Source organism: Mesoplodon bidens (assembly GCF_964165515.1).
Source record: "Mesoplodon bidens genome assembly, chromosome: 1".
NCBI classification, from domain to species: domain Eukaryota; kingdom Metazoa; phylum Chordata; class Mammalia; order Artiodactyla; family Ziphiidae; genus Mesoplodon; species Mesoplodon bidens.
The window spans coordinates 70,942,427-70,955,387 of NC_138176.1; the positions used below are offsets into that span (position 1 = coordinate 70,942,427).

A 12,961-nucleotide genomic window follows, 5' to 3' on the forward strand; every position below is an offset into this window, starting at 1 on the left:
TCCTCTCTAATGGGCCAACTTGAAGCAGGAAAGCCCCAGGTAATTTTCCAATGTTGATATGAGGAAATGAGTCACCAAAGAGAAATCTATGGATTCCATCATATTCAGAGAAACCAGAGTCACTAATTCCTGACTAGTTCTTATTTCAAAATTGAAGCTAAAAAAAAAATATAACAACAATGATGGAGCAGCCACAATGTCTTAGCCACTGTGATAAGTGCTGTGAGAGACTCTTGGTAGTCACTGTGGGTAATTCAAAGATTACCAAAGCACATCCTTTGTTCTCTACAGACTTACCATACACCAAGAAAAATACATTTGTATGAAGTAACTAAAAAACCTGCAGGGCAGACCTGTAGGTTGCCTTCCTAAACACCCACTTGAATCTCTTCTCCCTTGGCTTCCCATGCTATATGGGCTGAAAAGCCAAATATTCCAATTCTTAGCTACTTCTGCAGCTAGAGGTGGCCATGTGTCATAGTTCTATGTAATGAGATATAAGTGGGAGTCCCTGGGGAGGGCTTTCACTCCCAAACAATAAGGCAAGACCTTTCAAGGATCACACTGTTTACTCTTTGCCCTCTCACGTTTCTTTCTCCTTCCTAGATTGTAGATATACCTCCTGGAGGGCCAACAGTCATCTTTTAACCATGAAAATAAAAACCCCTATACAAGGACAGTAGACAAGAAAGGAGGAGGAGCTGGTTCCTTGACGACATCATGAGTTGCTGCGTCAGTCTTGGACTGCCAAGCTTTGGAGTAATTGTATAAAACACTATTAGCCAAGTTTTCTTTTTATTAGTAACCAAACTTATTCCTAATGCAACAAGTACGATGAGTATTATAATAGAGGTACAAACTATAAGCGTTGGCAGAACCAAAGAGAAAATTATGTGAGAGAAGGGAAAATCTAATTCAATACACATTTGAGTGCCTAATATGTGCCAGGCACTATGCTAAACCATAAAGACAGGGATAAATTAGCTAGGACCCCTGCCTCAAGGCATCATTTTCTGTTTAACAAAATGCCAAGATGCTTGCATTTAAAATTTCAATGAAAATGATATCCTTTCCACCACCACCATCATCATTTTTCTTCCTTGAAGAATACATTGTTGGCCAGGGTGGCATCTCAAAAAGCCTTTAGTTTGATTTTTATTATATATTATATAAAATAAATACAAGTATATAGAATGATACATTACATATGTATATGTGTTTATGTAATGTATATATAGTTTTTAAAATTTAAATACTTCAAACTTTAGACTCATGAAAAAGAATGCCATTTTGACTGGAAAATGCTGGGTTCAGAGAACCCTTGTCTTAAAGGCATCGAGGCATGAAAGCCAGTGCGGTGCAAGGGAAAACTCTGTTAGAGCCTGTGGTGGGAGGCTATGGATAATGAGAGACGAGGCTGGAGAGTTTGGACATTGTATCCCAAACCATGGCACTTGGCCTTCACCCTCTGTAGAGACTGACCCCCTAATATAGTAGGTGACAAAGTCTATTGGCTCTGGATTTGGACAAACCTGGGTCTAAAGTCCAGCTCCATCATATACCAAATTTCTTAGGCTGTTTGTAAGTAATTCTCCATCTGTACAATGGAGACAAGAGTAGGTCCAACCATGGATATGGTAGGCATTCACTAGTGTTGGTTATTAGCCACTCATACTCCTCCTCCCTAATTATCATAAATCTCTGAGATTCTTTTTGCTTTTCCTCTTAAAGCAGGACAAGTTCTCCCCAGTCTTGAAGAATTTACTACATAATTCTATTCATTTCCTTTGATCATGATTTTAACCTCTTTCTTTCAAGGCAAACTTCTTGATTAGGCGACGTAACACTACTGGCTAAAATGAATTTGAGAATTCATTTTATTAATGTTACTCTAGTCCTTTTTAACATAAAAAATAAAAATTGGGCATGTTGCACAATATATGCTATTTTCGAAAATTCATATAGTTTTGTGTTTAAAAAAATGTCCTTATTCTCCCATAGTCTCCACCATGGATACCAAAGTACTATTTGAGATCAGAGAGGTATTGCAGAGAGAAACGGTAAAATGAAATACCAGTATTTTAATAAGTCCAGTAAAACAACTTACAACTGGTCAGCTCTGTTTGTTTATACTCTGCTATGTTTCCATTTCCAAAAGAATACTTAAACCACCGGTCTCATTTCAAAACCCAACTTAAATTTAGAAAAATCACAAAAATGTAACTTAAAGCAACCATGTTCATAGCATTTATTGTTCATAGTTACTGGGTCTTGAAATGTACAATATTTACAAATTTACAATAGTATATCCCCCATTAAGAAGGCAGAAGAAGGTAAAGAAATCAGAAAATATGGAAAAATGAGCTTTTTAAGGATAAGGACTGTAAGAAACATCATGAAGTCCATTAAAAAAGTAGAAAGTTTATACTCCTTACTCATAGAGAGGCTCTCAAGTTCTCAGAGAGCATAACTCTTATTTTGAAAACAATTCTAATGATTTTGCTCATCTGACTTCCAAACCCTCTTATGATGTTACACATTAAAATGTAGGAAGAGATTGTGATAGAGACAAATTGAGAGCAGCGTGAGTGACAGCTGACAATGAAAGACATGGAAAAGATTGCAATCTAATGCTACAAAATGTGGGAATAAATGTCTTTTTCATAGGGGATATTTATAGTTTTGGCCGGCCAAGCATCATTCTCCCCCTTTTGTTTTGGTGATAGCACACTAATTTTCTTTTGTGGAATCCATGCCTCCTCTATTCCCCATACATATGGCTCATGTGAGACTCTTATCCTTCTCTCTCTAATCCCCATGCTCCACCAATGCTCCAGAGATGAGGACACGCTTGGCCAGCGAGGGAACTCCTTCCCTGGTCACCTTGACCAGTTCAGGCATGAGCATGTGACCCACAGATGCCATGTGACCCACAGCTGGCCAATGAGAGTCAGGTTTAGGGTGTTTACTGGAACCATTAAGAAAGAGTTTTCTTTCTGTCGGGGTTGCTAAGCCCAGACTTGCTGTTGACAATCATTGTAACATACAAGAAAAGCCTTCTAAAGAATGAGGTAACTAACCACAGAACAAGCAGAGTCTTAATATGGAAAGACAGAAAGAGAAAGCTCTAAATTAATAATCACATTGCTGGTACCGCTGAAAGCAGCTCCTTTTCAGTTAGGTGAGCCAATAAATTTCTTACCAGTTTGAGTTGGGTTTCTGTCACTTGCCACCAAATAAATCCTTAGTAAGAATTTTCATACCTGAATTGGTCTTGAAGGAGGCCCTGTATAATAACAGATGTTTAGAAAGGTGATTCTACATCTTTAAGAAAATGAAAAGAAAAAAATTAGGTGGAAATATTTTGTTTTAAAAGGCATTAAAATATACAGTACAGTTTAGAGCTTCTCTTTTTTTTTTCTCTAGAATTTGTTTATTTATATATGCATCAAAATGTGAACTCAAAAACTATACTCTTTAACAAGAGCACTTTAATTCTTTTCAAATTGCCTGGATGGTTCATAAATATTCAAACCTAGCATTCTGTGTTGGCAAATTTTTAGAGCTTTTCTTTAAAGCGAATGTTAAACAAAAATGTTGCATTCAGTAAAATAGGTGTCAGTTACCAATAAAATTAAGTGAAATGCTTTGTTTTTCAACAATGCTAGTTAAATGATATACTATAGTTAATGGACCCTAATTAATTTCTTTATTGTGTTCGTGGAAGTCTTTAAAAGTCTTTGGGTCCAGTAAAGGTTCAACAGAGTTAAGAATCGATGTGAGATGCTAGGTGTCTGAGATGGAAAAGTTAAAAAGTGAGGAAATATGGAGAAACTAGATGGCTTCTAAGCAGCTAAAAGTCACTCATAGTTTAATGGAATAATAAAAGTTGGAAAGGCCTTTAGAAATTACCTTGTCCAATCTCTTTCATATTTAAATAAGAAAACTAAAACTTAGAGAAGCTAAATAACTTTTCTCAGTGAACACAGCCAATATCAGCCAAGCCCCATAGTAAAACTATAAATTTTGTGAAATGGTATAGTTCTTTAACCTATATCTTTGACTTCATGTCCTTTCTATCAAGTCACTGCATTATAATTTTACATTTTTGTTATATTTTGTTTAAAATTCTACTTGTATATACCCATAGTTAATTATAAGTTTGAAAACACATTCCACAAGCAAATATAAATATTAAAATTTTCTATCTTTTGTTCAGCTCTACTTTTTTCCATTGTTATCAATGTTATAGAGTTTATTACAAACAAAAAATTCTTACTAATCCATTTAAGTTGCACAACATTGGTAACAAAATGAATGAAATAAGAACTTTTATTCTATTCTCTTGACAAATATTGTTAACATATTCTGAATTATCAGTTAACTGGCTAGGTGACAACTTGCCACTTAAATATGACTTAAGATTCTAAGAATTAAGAAGCTTTTCATTTAAAAAAATCCAGTTAGGGCCTCCCTGGTGGCGCAGTGGTTGAGAGTCCGCCTGCCGATGCAGGGGATACGGGTTCGTGCCCCGGTCTGGGAGGATCCCATATGCCGCGGAGCGGCTGGGCCCGTGAGCCATGGCCTCTGGGCCTGCGCGTCCGGAGCCTGTGCTCCGCAACGGGAGAGGCCACAACAGTGAGAGGCCCGCATACCACAAAAAGAAAAAAAAAAAAAAAAAAAAAAAAAAAAATCCAGTTAAACTTAGATGGTTTGAGAGATTTTTGTATATCAGAAAATTATACTGAGAACTAGGAAGGCAAGGTACATTTTAAATAAACAGTAAAAGGGCCTATACACAGAACCAAGTTTTTTCAAGTTTTTTTTCCTGCCTCTCAATCAGGATATTGCTTTATTCAGACTGATACCCAACCTGTAAACCATATTAGAAAAAAATGTATTTTTTTCAAATGGTGAAATTTGGTAGACTTCATAAATTCAGTAAATAATGTGAGTTTAATCAAAGTTCTCTGACTCAAGTACAGATTTCAATAGAAGAATGAGGCTTGACATAAGCCCACGGACATGGCTGTTAAGACTGTTGTGACTGCCCACTTGCTTATAAGTTAGTAGGTCAAGTATTTTCTAAAAACAAATGCAAAGGCTATTGGCCAATCATGCCTCTCTTTAGCATTCCCAGTATACGGAATTTCCTACAGGACTGATACACATACTTAGAAACTATCTTGATTTAATTTGAGCTTTATTTTACAGTATTAGGCACATATGCCACCAAAATCATAGAGCTGTGGACTTCAAAGGAACAGTCTGCTTTGTCTTTCCTCTAAACTTGAGAGAAAACTGCAGATCAAGAATAATAGATCAAGAATATGAGCAGTTCTGGTACGTATATATATGTAAATAAAGAGGAAAAAGTCTGTTAACATTAGTTGCCTTTGGGGAGGGAAATGGAGTTGTTGGAATTTTATTTTTATTCTCTCTGTTTCTTTATTGTTAGTATTTTTACAATAAGAAGATTTTCAGGGGCTTCCCTGGTGATGCCGTGGTTAAGAATCCATCTGCCAATGCAGGGGACACAGGTTCGAGCCCTGGTCCAGGAAGATCCCACATGCCGTGGAGCATCTAAGCCCGTGTGTCACAACTACTGAAGCCCGCATGCCTAGAGTCCATGCTCTGCAACAAGAGAAGCCACCGCAATGAGAAGCCCTCACACCGCAACAAAGAGTAACTCACCACAACTACAGAAAGCCTGTGTGCAACAAAGAAGACCCGACGCAGCCAAAAATAAATAAATAAAATAAATAAATTAAAAAAAAGATTTTTAAATGCAATTTAAAATACATTTAAAAAGAATTTACGCAATTCTTAGAGCTTTAGAGAAAAGAAAATGACACAGCTTTCCTTGGTAATAATATTTTTCATAGACTCTGGTAATTTGATTTTAGGTAACTTAATTCCACCTCTCACAATTTAAGTCATTTTTTTGTTTTTGTGGTTTTCAAAGAAGATGGGGGAACTGCCTAGAAGCTCCTAGAGCAATTTTCAAATATTTTTTTAAGCCAGAAATCTTCTGTTAAATGAAACCTTATCCTGAAATCCAACAAATGGGACAGATAAAGGTGGAGCTGCAGAAACCCTGTCCACTCACCCCTGTTCCTCCTGGCAAGTGAAGCACACTTTGAAAACAACTTCCATAAATATGCTTTCATATATAGAAAGAGGTTTGTTAAATCAGCCTTCTCTTTTTCAGGTTATCTTATTAATCTAAGTGTTTAAAAGTGCTTTCTGTAATATTCTAGAGGAAATGAAAGAATTATCAACTTGCAAATGTCCACAGGCTCTTGGGCAAGTAAAATACACTTACTGCTATCAACTGAATTACTGCTGAAAGATCATTACATGGATAAAGACTGGTTGTTCTTGTTATTTTCTGTCTTTGGTAGGACGGGCTGACATTTAATGGGTTGACTGTACTGAGAATTTACATATATTGCTGGAGTACTCTATGCACTGTATTCATGCATTTGAAAAAGCATCTCCATGATTGTTCATTAAGTACTCTATAACAATTATAATAAAAATCTCCTATCTTTGGTGTTCATCCATTTATGTGTTAAAAGTGTAGGGTTTCCATACCATACGGTATTTCTATGTAGAACATATTGAAACTTTCCAATTTCTGGATTCTGCTAATCAACTCTGATCTAATACTCATTTCCCAAAAGAAGCCCTATTCCATCAGTGAGGAATTCAGATTAAGTGAAGAGTAGGGCTTAAAATTTCCTCAATAATTAATTACTGAAATGACTAAGAATGTCTCCTTGAATGAGAACTACCTTATTGGAAAGTATTAAGTGTTCCAACTGCATGCAATCAAATTATCAAAAGAAAACAACCACTATTCTATTTGGTGAATTAATATAGTGATTTGACTGAATCACTCATGAAGTAAAACACTATGCAATAAGATAGGAATAAAAGGAAATTATCCCTAGGTAAGAAGGGACCCAATACTTGCTTCTCTTTGTAAAATATCTCTCCCCCCCACCCAAAAGCAAATATGTTTAATTGAAAGTTTAAAATATTACTTTTAGGCTTACTAAAATCAGAATCTCCAGAGACTGAATCTCCCCAAGTGTGGCAATGTGACTTATTACCTACCTAAGAGCCACTGCTCAGGTATGCCAGTGGGTCCCTTCACCAGCCCTAGGAATAAATCATGACTGGTCTAAGTCAATCTCTGTAACATCATTCCTCTTTGCCAGCTGTTGGTTTAAGGATGAGCATGATTCATTTCTTGCCAATGAAATTTGCGGGCAAGGCTACTGCGGACAACTGGGTAAGATTTTCCTTCCTAATATAAAGAGAGAGAGGCAAGAGGAGAACCCTCTTCTCCTTTTGTCTTTGTGTGTGTGTGTGTGTGCGTGTGTTAGCAGGGGAGGGTGAAGCTGTGGATGGGGACTGTGTTTCTTGGAATTCTAGCAGCCATCATTTATCCATGAAGAAAAAGTCAAGATTAGCTAATGGAAAGCAACCTGGACCTTGATATCAACGTGCTACTGAACAAACCTTGGATCTACTTACCTTAGATATTTCGTCGTATGAGAAAAGAGGCTTGTATTTTTGAAGGCAATTTTGGCTGAATATCCTGTTACTTATAGCCAAAAGCATCCTAACCAATACAACAGGTGACTCTGATGCAGAGCCGTCTTTGAGAAGCTCTGATAAGGAGCAGTGATGAGGAAGCTTTGGCTTACACGTCTCCCTAGCTTCTTGACATGGGGCAAAACCTTCACAGAGGATGAACAGATATTGATAGAACACTGCCTTCGTATCGAAATTTCTCAAAAATGTCCAGAAAAGAACATTTGAGCAGCTAAAAATCAGTGCCAAGGTTTTTAGCACCATTCTTTTAGTCTTTAGAGATTGCATACCTTGTAAGGTTATATATTTTTTCTGCCCTATCCCTGAAGTTTGGTTGTAATATTTGAATATTGAATTTTTAAAAGTTGGGCTTATAAACATATGATTGTTTTGTTACTTTCTACTCATGAAACAAAACTACAAGAACAACAAAACACAACTACCATCACTGCCTGGGATTACATGTTTTACTTCTCTATTTGGTAAAGTTCTACGAGTCATTCAAGATCTAACCCAAATGTCACCATCTCAGTTAGTATTTCCTAACTCCATGTAGACTAACTCTGTCCCTCTTTTTTCTCTCTAAGGACTCATTCATTCAACAAACCTCTATTAAGCTCTTACCATGTTCTAGCCCTTGTGTTAGGGATTTGAATGTGAACAATCTGACACAGTTCCTATAGTCAAAGGTTGCGACCTAGTCAGAGTATGACAGATCATTCCCTAGGTAACCATAATAAAGTGTGGTTAAGTTTCAATTTAAGGCACATGAGATAAGCAACCCCATCTTTTCACAATCATTGAAGTTCATCAGCCTTTTACTGGGTTTCTATGGTGTGTAAACACAAGAGACAGAAAGATGACTGAGATGCAGTCTCTGCTCTTTAAGAAAGGGACAGAGATTGCTATGTGTTCACCAAACCAGTTTCCTCTGCTGCCTAGACACACAGATAGTTGACATTCCCAGCTTCCCTTGCAGGTCAGTGTGGCAAGTCCCTGAGTCTGGCAAAGGGATATAGGCATAAATGATGTGTTGTACTTCCACTGCTGTAAGAAAGCTCCCATGTTTTACATTATGCTCTCTCTTTTCCTGTCCATTGCCCGGAAACTAAGGACTCCAAGGTCTTAGGGGATGGCAAAACCATAATATAAAAAGAGTTAGTGTTCCTGAATCACTGAGGAGAAGGCCACCAGCTGAACACCTGGTTGGACTTTATATGAATGAGAAATAAGGTTCTACTGTTTTAAGTTACTGAGGTTTCAGAGATTATCTGTTACAGCAGCTAGTGCCACCTTAAGGTAATTTAATTATAATGTCAGAAGTGCAGGCATAGAGTTAAACAGGGGAGAGGAGATAATGCCTTACGTGGCTGATACTTGAGTCAAGCCTTGAAAGGTGACTTAGTCTCGAAAAGAAAATAAAGACCATTACAGGCAGAGGAACCACATGATTAAAGGGTAAGGGGTAAAAAGGAAAGTGCAGGTAGGGAATTTTGTGCACATCCATGTCAATGAGATCATAATGAGCATCATATGCAAGCTATGTGGAGCGGTCAGAGGAAAAAGGACATGAAAACCCTGAGTGTAAATCCTTCTCGTGTCATTGCCTCCTAACTGGGCTATTTGGGGCAAGTTACTTAGCCAGTCTGGACAATTTTCTTCAACCGCAAAATGGTGATAATGCCTACATCACAGAAAACCTTAAACTAGTACTAAGTACATCAAGGAGTCCCAAAAAAGTCCCTCAGTGTGGGCTTCCCTAGTGGCGCAGTGGTTGAGAGTCCGCCTGCCGATGCAGGGGACACGGGTTCGTGTCCCGGTCCGGGAAGATCCCACATGCCGCGGAGCGGCTGGGCCCGTGAGCCATGGCCGCTGAGCCTGCGCGTCCGGAGCCTGTGCTCCGCGACAGGAGAGGCCACAACAGTGAGAGGCCCGCATACGGCAAAAAAAAAAAAAAAAAAAAAAAAAAGTCCCTCAGTGCTTTATCTTCCTTTCATGAGATTTTCCTTGAGAAAGAAGCATACATGTACTGTACTGAAGAGCACAGATAAGGGACACTGGTAAGCTCAAATCTTTCATCCCTCCTTATGAACCACAGAAACATAAATACTAGATTCCTAAAAAAAACACATAAAGATCTTTTACTGTATTGGCAAGGTATACTTAATAACTTTATAAGGCCTTCAAAACTCTTTCGAACTTATCATCATTTCACTTTCCTTAGCCTGTATGACCCAAGACTACAAAGAATGCTCCCTCGTTACACAAGTGCATATACAGGGAGCTCCATCTCCCCACATACTAGTTTCCTAGGCTTTGTGTGAAAAAGATGTAAATTCCTTTTCCCCAGAGGAAAAATCTGTTCTATCATTAGGGTCTGTGTGCCAACCAAGAGTCAGTGGCTTCCCAATTATCAACAGGACCCGTGAACAGTTAGTCATGAACCAGACAGTCAACAATCTCTTGTGATATACTCTGAGAATGTTTTAAATGAAGAAATGTTTTACATTATGCTTGTAGAGCAAGAGACTTCAGAGATAATCTAGTGTATGGGTAACAAACTCAAGTACCTTCAGAGGCCAACTCAAATGTAGGAGTCTGTAGCAACTAGAGAGGGCAGAGCCCAAATGAAGGCATTCAAATCACTGCCAGGCCCTGGATCTAATCTCATGGTTTCTTTTCCCATCTAAAGAAACTGAAGAGATTAGGTGACTTTTAGAGGCTATGCAGCAAACATATTACTCAGAGTCAATGCAGAAAACAGACACCATGCCCAATAGTTTAAGCAGAAAGAGATTTTATACAGAGAATTAAGTGAATTGTTGCAAGGCTAGAGGTTGTTGAAAGGGCTACAAGTGCAGGGTTTTGGCTGGGCCTCTAGGAATGACTTCTAGAACACTACTAGACGAGCCACCAGGGAATATACTAGTTTTGCCACAATCAGGAGGCCTACAGGAACCAAGGAGTTCAAGAACATACTGTACCTGTGACCCTGAGAAGCTGGGATCTGGAAGCTGTCTGGACAGGGAACTCAGAGTATGTTGACTACCTCCCTCAGCTGCCTCTTGACAGCCAGAGGGCTGGTGACTCAACATGGCATGCTGAGTCTGGTTGCTGTAAGTCCCTCCCAACACCCACAGTTCTAGAGCCTGGACACTGGCACCTTGTGCACCTTCCATGCTAACAGAAAACAGCCAAAATCATCAGGGAGGAGCAGGGAGGCTTCTGCCTTATCTCTGCCTTTGAAATCTCCGGCAAGTCATCCAGAACTCTTATTTACACCCAGAACTCTAACTGGAAGGGAGTCTGGGAACTGTTTTTAGCTTTCCTGTTCCTCCTGTACAAGAAGGCACACTAGTCACAGGTAGGAATGAGTGTGAGTGCCAAACTTCCATATCCAGCACAGCAACTTTCTGTGTAGGCCCCAGGATTCAGACCTACATCACTGATTTTCCCTACTTATTCTATCATGCCTTCTATGGAAACCCTAAAAAGGCAAAAATCTAGTCAATAGGACTGTAATTCTAAAGACCTTAATATGCTAGAGAATATGTGAACCGGTCATTTTGCTCACATCATTAGTATAGGGTAAATCACACTACCTAATTAATCGTTAGGTATATTCTGATCCATTGGATTTTGAGCTCCTGAATTGTATTCCATTCTTATTTGTAACTCCTGTCCCCAGGTCTGCTTGGCCCACAGAAGATGTACAGGTATTTGCTGAATTGAAATGTTTCACTCTTGACTTAGAGAGAAACAGTAAACCAGAATTTCATGAGATACTGTATAGCAGCAATAATATCAGGTGGAGGGCCCACTATAGACGAATGGGGAAAGGGGGTTTTAGCCTTTCAGAGGTAGATCTGGCAAAGTAAAGCACCTGCTCTGTCTCTAGCCACTGGTGTCCTGGATTTCTTTCTTTTTTAAAATTAATTAATTAATTAACTTTTTGGCTGTGTTGGGTCTTCGTTTCTGTGCGAGGGCTTTCTCTAGTTGCGGCAAGCCGGGGCCACTCTTCATCATGGTGCGCGGGCCTCTCACTATTGCGGCCTCTCTTGTTGTGGAGCACAGGCTCCAGACGCGCAGGCTCAGTAGTTGTGGCTCACGGGCCTAGTTGCTCCGTGGCATGTGGCATGTGATATCTTCTCAGACCAGGGCTCGAACCCGTGTCCCCTGCATGGGCAGGCAGATTCTCAACCACTGCGCCACCAGGGAAGCCCGTCCTGGATATCTTGATGGAAGGCTAAAGTTAGTGGTGTCTTCCTGCTATTGATCTTTTGGGCAACAAAACACACCAGAATCCAGGGTGAGATAACAAGGCTGACATAACAAGCTGATGACTGGTAAGTAAAATAAAGCCACAGACTCAGCGTGCGCTTTGAGCAGGGGCTTATTTATATTCCCCAATCAGGAGGAAGTGATGAGTCTTTGCACATGAGGGGTGCTAACCCAGGCCACAGTAGCAGCAACGTATGATGGATTTGAGAACTAAAACAAAACGAACAAGAAAAACCTACTCCAATAACAACTAACGACAGGAGACACACACACATCCACACCCACCCACCACTCTGCGTACAACCAGAAGGCGCTGGGCGCTAGCTCCCAGCCTCTGGCCCGGCACTAGAGGATTGCCGCCACGGCCGCCGGTTTAATTTACGCTCAGTGCTCTCCAGGGGCTACTCACCTAACGCTCTCGGGCTCAGGCAGCCGGCTCAGCCCCATGGATGCGAAAAGGGGCTCAAAGGCCTGCGGTAGAGCCCGGGGGAACCGGTTTCCGGGTGGCGCATCGCTCCAGGCGGCGGCGGAGGCTGCAATTATTGCAGATAGCGGGGCGTTGGGCGCGCCGCCGGGTGTCCGCGGCCCCGCCTTGCCCGCGGCGTGGGCGGTTCCGGGAAGGCGGCCGGGTGCGGTTTGTGTGGACCGCTCAGGGAGCCCGGGCGCGCTGGGACCCCATAGCGGCCACCCCACGCGCTCTCCGCGGGTTTGGGGCCTCAGAGGGCGGGCGCGCGGCTTGAATTGGGGCCCGGAGAACCGCGGGTCCACTTCCCGGGACCTCGGGGCGGCGCCGCGCGGTGGGCGGCCTCGTCGGCCCCTGGAGACCGGACGAGATTGTCTCCCCGGGAAGCTACCGGGATAGTTGCCCAGCGCGCGCCGACCCTGGCGCCGTCTCAGCCAGCGATGACGAGCTCCTGGGCGAGGACGCGCAGCAGTGCCTCTTGCGAAGCAAGGAGTGCGGCCCGGGCAGCAAATTGCTGGCTTTATCGTTCCCTTCTACATTTTGGTTTTTCACTCCACCTTTTTAGTTGTGCTTTTTAGACGTGTCTTCTCAGGTGGGGCGGGAAGACCTCTC

At 40.9% G+C, this 12,961-nt stretch overlaps 1 protein-coding gene across 6 annotated transcripts in view; it reads right to left on the reverse strand.

Annotated features, from left to right (window-relative positions):
• SLC9B2 (solute carrier family 9 member B2) overlaps positions 1-12,717 on the reverse strand; it is a 47,835-nt gene extending 35,118 nt beyond the window's left edge. For 2 of the 6 annotated variants that reach the window (XM_081240600.1, XM_081240595.1), the window contains exons 1-2: positions 12,296-12,717; positions 3,203-3,286 (exon numbers count right to left, since the gene is read on the reverse strand). The gene's annotated coding sequence lies outside the window, so the exon portion shown is untranslated. Of the gene's footprint in view, positions 1-3,202; positions 3,325-11,903; positions 11,964-12,295 lie in introns of those variants that run through there. The other 4 variants (XM_081240599.1, XM_081240597.1, XM_081240596.1 and 1 more) reach the window with 4 other exon arrangements.
• Positions 12,718-12,961: the final 244 nt, after the last annotated feature.